The sequence below is a fragment of the Pinus tabuliformis genome, chromosome 2_2 (genome assembly GCF_031772625.1).
Source record: "Pinus tabuliformis cultivar Carrire ecotype Pingquan chromosome 2_2, CPIR1, whole genome shotgun sequence".
Lineage (NCBI taxonomy): Eukaryota > Viridiplantae > Streptophyta > Pinopsida > Pinales > Pinaceae > Pinus > Pinus tabuliformis.
The window spans coordinates 1156586970-1156593022 of NC_142300.1; positions in this window are offsets into that span (position 1 = coordinate 1156586970).

Consider the following 6053-nt stretch of genomic DNA (forward strand, 5'->3'; position numbering starts at 1 on the left):
GACACGTAGAACTAGATAAGCAACATGGGGCGCGTATGTAGAAGGCGGAAAGCGGTTTCATCGGACCGCTTTTTGTACGAGGGCGGTATCTGTCAGAGCCCTTCCGATGCAATAGAAAGTGGACAAGTGTCTTTTGTACAACGGAGAAACTGCCTCGCCATAGGAAGCTAACGGCCGAGCAGCGGGGCGCCTCCGAAATCGCCGAGAGCCGTCGGATGGGGAGGGACAGATCCGACGGTGGACAGAACAGGTGAATCGGCGGGGGAATAATGGACGGGCGCACGAATATTCGGATCTTCATAAACGCCGCGGTGAGGGTTTATACTTTGGTTTTGTGGGTTTATACAAGCAGGGGAGAACAAAATTTAATGTTTAATAACACTTTAAACATTATCTTTGTGCAAATGAATGCGGAGGGGTAAAGTTATAGGGTTTTAAGGTCAGCGAGGTGGGTAAAGGTTCTTGGTCTAACCAGAGGTTTAGACCAATCCCAGTTTCATGACATGGGTGGGTTCACAACAGTCCCAGGTGGACTACTGTGTCCCAGAACTGAAAAATACATAGCTATAGTGCTATGAGGTGAGGTATGTACATAGGGGAGTTATTAACATAGATTTAGTAGGGGAAGGGAAAAATAGATAGGGATTTACATAATAGAGTTAGTGGTTAATATGAAGATGATGAGAAAGCGCTAAGGTAAGGAACCTTAGGCTATTTTGGGGAAATAGAACTTTGTAAAAGAAGAATGGAAGTCCTTGAGTGAGGCAAATCTTCACCAAGGCCAATGTTATGGAACATTATGAGACTAAGAGGCTCAAGCAGATCTTGACCTCTTTGGGAAAATTAGTGAGTGATTTGGGGAATAAGAAGAGAGGGGAGTTAGTTATGTCTAGTTTGAGTTCCTCCAGATGAAAAACTGCATCCTGACTGTGATCTGAAAAGATATAACACTTAGAACCACAAAATTGATCATGGATCATCATTCTGCACCCTCGAAAACTACCTACCCAGCCTACTTTCCTAACATTTTCTCTTCTTTTGGTGGGTGCACTTAGACTTGCAGACCCAGCTTTACAATTTTTTCTTTTTTCTATTCTCCTATCTAAGTCTATACTTATTTCTGCCAAGGGCCCAGATTAAGCAGTTGGGCTCCTTTGATTCTCTACCTATCTACAGATCTGCTGAGATTAAGCTGTTTGGATAGATATCATTTTCTATTTTCTAAAAGAGGAAATTGAAACCTAGGGACGCCAAGATTAAGCTGTTTGGCCTTCCCTTTTATAGAACATTCTTTCAAAAATGGTTAAGTCACCAAAATTTGGAACTCAGTGGTGGTATTTGGACTAGCACACTTCATGGCTTCTTCTTTGGTCTCTTCTGGAAATATGGAACATTGTAGTATGCAAAGTATGACATAATTGGCATGTAAAATGTCAATCATGAAAAATGAACACATGTTGCAATAGGGGGCTAACAGTGGCTCCACTTGGGGATGGCTTTTACTTGTGAAAAGCCAAGAACAGCAGGTCAGACTGCCTTGATCTTCTGTGGTTGCTGTGGATTGAAGGAGCTTCTTTATGCTGGCTGTTAGATAATTGAAACTTTGTAATATGAACACCCTTCTCCTTAACTGAAATATTGTGAAATGCATAGCACTGCCTGCTTTCTTTTGCGTGCTTGCTATTATGTAGAATGTTGCTTGAGCATTGCCTTTGAAACATTCTCAAAACATGGATCAAAAACTGATGTGTTTGCTTTACTTTTTCTTTGACCAAGGGTGCTGATATGAACTAAAATACTCCTCTGTTTTGATATTTTTGACTGAAGATTGTAAACAGCTCCCCTTTACCATGAATTGCTATTATGTGATTGTGCCACTCTTGTTGTTTTGTCGAAATTAGTACAGAGATAGAGCTTTTAAAACTGGAACACTTGTATTGGTTGTGTCTTCACAAGATTTATTGTTGCTCCTATAACATTCAGAAAAATAAAACAAAACGTTGATATATACAGATATGACTGTACAAAAGATACATACAAAGCTGCACTGTATCCCTTAAAAGGGATCATGGTAATGTTTCAGCATACCGCCATTGACAGGGCCTTCTTGAGCAGAACTATCCTCTACAGACTTGAGAAAATAAGTGTTATTTCCCTGAACAGCAGAAATAACGAATGGTCCCTTCCATAAAAAATCAAACTTGGCATGTTTGCCCTTGTATTCTCTTCGTGAGTCCCATCTTAGAATTTTGTCACCAATTTAGAAATCTTCAGCTTTAACTCTCTTATCAAACATATTTTTGAGTTTTTCTTGCAAAATTTGAGCTCTGTCATAAACTTTTTCTCTGGTTTGCTGAAGATGAATGGTTTGATTAATCCTTCTTTGAATGTCATTTGGTTCAGCCTAAATTTCCTGTAACAGTCTGATAGTAGGAATGCCTAGGGATGATGGAAATCTGGCCTCCATGCCATATACCAGCTCATAAGGGCTCATTCCAATGGATTTCTTGCTTGAAAGTTTGTCTGCCCATAGGGCATTTACCAGCTTTTTGTGCCAGTTCTTCTTATTCTCTTCTAGCACTTTCTTTATGATGTTGATGAGGCTTTTGTTAGATGATTCGGCCAAGCCATTGCCTTGAGGGTAATAGGCTGTAGAGTGGCCCAAGGTAATATGAAATTTGTGGCAAAAACTAACCATCTTTTTGGATTTGAAGGCAACAACGTTGTCAGTGATAATTTTCTCAGGGCAGCCAAATCTGGAAAGGATATTGCACTAAAGAAATTGGATGATGATGGTGTCATTGGCTTGCCTGTAGGGGACGGCTTCAACCCATTTAGTGAAATAGTCGGTGGTTGTTAGGATCCATTTGTGCTGGCCAGAGGAAGAGGGATGGATTTATCCAATGAAGTCAAGACCCCATTGTTGAAAAGGCTTTTCGGTTGAGATGGGTTTCAGGGGCAGGGGCAACAACTTCCTTTTGCCCTCAAAGATTTGGCATTTGTGACATGACATGGAAAACTCCTTTACATCTGCAAAAAGAGAGGGCCAATAGAAACCGGCTCTTAAGATGTTATCAGCAGTGGACTTCCAATATAGATGTCCTCCACAGTCACCTGCATGGAATTCTTTCATAACATTGTTAGTTTCACTCATGGTTAAACAATTAAGCAATATACCTTCATGATTTCTCCAAAATAATGCACCATCTATGACACAAAACTTTAAAGCTTTCATTTTCAAAAATCTTTTCTTGGTTCTGGACAATCCTGGGGGAGCAAACAGGTTTAACAGTACAAAACATATATCAGCATACCATGGAGATTGCAAAAAGGTGTCACTGATCTGTGGAGTCGCCAGCTCCTGTTCATTGTCCAGTTGGTTAATGTCTAAGGCTTGAAGGTTTGTTTCGGACATCAGTTTGGCTAAACCTTGTCCCTTTATCAGCTTGGTTGGTTTTATTTCTATGTCATACTCAAGGATGTTTGCTATCCACTTGCCTCTTTTTCCTTCTAATCCCTCTTGGGTTAGTATGTCTTTTACAATAGCACTTGGGACATGGGCAATCACATGTGAATATAAAATGTACACCCTGAAATCCTTGATGGCCTTAACGAGCGCATAGGCCTGCTTTTCCATGATTGGGTACTTCAAAGGGGCGTCTCTTAAGGCTCGGCTGAAAAATGCAATCAGCTTTTTAGCTCCCTATTCATCCTTTTGCAAAAGGATAGCAGCTATAGTATGATCAAATGGAAAAGAAAAAATGATAAAATCTTTTTCAAATTGTGGGCTGGTGAGGACAGGGGTTTGGGTTAAGGCCATTTTGATACTCTCAAATGCTTGCTTGGTTTCAAGAGACCATTTTACCTTGGCATCCTTTTTTAACATATTGTTTAATAGTCGTATCAGTTCAGCTAGATTTGGGATAAATCTTCTTAAGAAGTTGATTTTTCCAAGGAATGCTTGCAGCTCTTTTATGTTTCTGGGATAAGGGATTTGGAGGATGGCTTGGATTCTTTCAGGATCTATTCTAATCCCATCTTTTGATATGATGTGGCCAAGTAGTTTGCCTTCTTCAAGGCCAAACAGGGACTTCTTGGGATTTAAGGAAATGCCATATTTCCTACATGTTATGCATATTTGCCTCACGTGCTTGAGGTGTTCTTCATCAGATGTGGAAAATGGGGTGAGATCTTCCAGATAGACAACTAGGAAGTCATGTATTTCTTTGGCAAAAGCAATATTCATTGCTCTTTGAAAGGTAGCACCAGCGTTTTTAAGTCCGAATGGCATCTTCACATACTTAAATGTTCCCCACGGTGTGGTAAAGGCTGTCTTGTCTTGGTCATCCGGGTGAACAAGTATTTGATTGAAACCTGAAAAGCCATCTAGAAAAGAGATTCTAGATGACCCCACTACTCTTTGTAGGATGTGATCCATCTTGGGCAAAGGATAGTGGTATTTTAGGGGGTTTAAATTTCTCAGATCTACACATAGTCTAATCTCACCTGTCTTCTTTCTTGTGGGAACCAGATTGGATACCCATTCAGAAAATCTGATGGGTGCTATTATGCCTGCTTCAAACATCCTCTTTACTTCCTTCTCAATCATGGGAAGAAGCATAGGGTTAATTCTTCTAAGTTTCTGTTTGAAAGATTTATGGTTTGGTTTTAAGGGAATGGTGTGTTGAATTATTGAAGTGTCATAGGACTTCAAGTCCTCATAACTCTGAGAAAATACATCTTGGAACTCTTTAAACAAATAAATGTACTTGGGCTTTTGATCGGGTGGTAAATTTTTGGACAATTTGATCATTTTGGGATTCTCTGCTGTCCCAATGTTGTGTTCTTCTATAGCAGCGTTCAATGGTTGTAATTTTGGCTTTCTGGGAACATCATTAGCGTCAAACATGTCTTCTAATGGGGTTAGGCCAGCAGGCAGAAAATTGTCCTTTAAGTCAATGATCTCTGCCTCTGTTTTGGCAATTTCTTCCAAATGCATTTGTTTTAGCCGTTCTATGTTTGTTTTGTCAAAAGCAGTGGGGTTTAGGATTTGTTTGGCTGTTGCAGCTGTTACAGCCTGCTGGTTTTCATTTGTTTGCTGTTGGACATCGTTCATAGCATCCATGTCAATGTTGATATTCGAAAACTCCTGCTCAAGGGTGAGGAAATTGTTGATCTGGGCATCATTTTCAAAAACTTGCCAATCTTTAACGTTATTTGGGATAGCAGGCCTATGTTTTATTTCAGCAGTAAAGTGATGGTTTGGCTCAAAAGGAAGATTACATGTACTAGCAAAGGTGGCTAGGTTGTGTGCATGAATGTTATGCTCTTTTGAAATTTTGGCCAGCTTGAATTCTGTGAACGCATTAAGTATATTAGTGGCAGCAGTCCTATAGGCCCTCATTCTATTGTCATTGGTTACAAAATTACCTTTCATCTGCTGTATGATTAAGTCAGAGTCCCCTAAAATAGACACTTTTGCAGCTCCTAGAGCTTTGAGCAGTTTAAGGCCTAAAAGCAGAGCCTCATATTCTGCCATGTTATTTGTGCATTTGAAATTCAGTCTGTAGGCATGACCTTCCACATGATTGTTATGTGTATTGTGAATCCATACACCTACCCCTGCTCCTAACTTGTTGACCGAGCCATCAAACTCTAAATACCATGTGATTTCTTGCTTGTGTTTAGTACTAAGAGTTTCAGTCATTCTTGCAGCAGGCAGATTTGAAATCTATGTTTGGGGAGGTTGTTCTAGGATGCTGGTTGCATTAATTGTTGTGATAGTCTCATGGGTATGTGCAACCGATTCTTCGTTGATTTGTGTTTGTTGTTCTAGAGCCAAAGGCTCATGATCAGTTGGAGAATTTGTATTGTCATTAAACAAAATAAAGGAATCCATATCAGAATGGATTGAGTGAATGGGAAAATTTTGAGGCTTACTCTCACTACTTACCACATATTTCATGAGTGTTTCTCTGTACAATCTCTTTGGTTGCCCAAAGACTGAAATAGTAGCATAGGAGAGGTCTAGTTGAAGGGATCCTTGGAGCTTT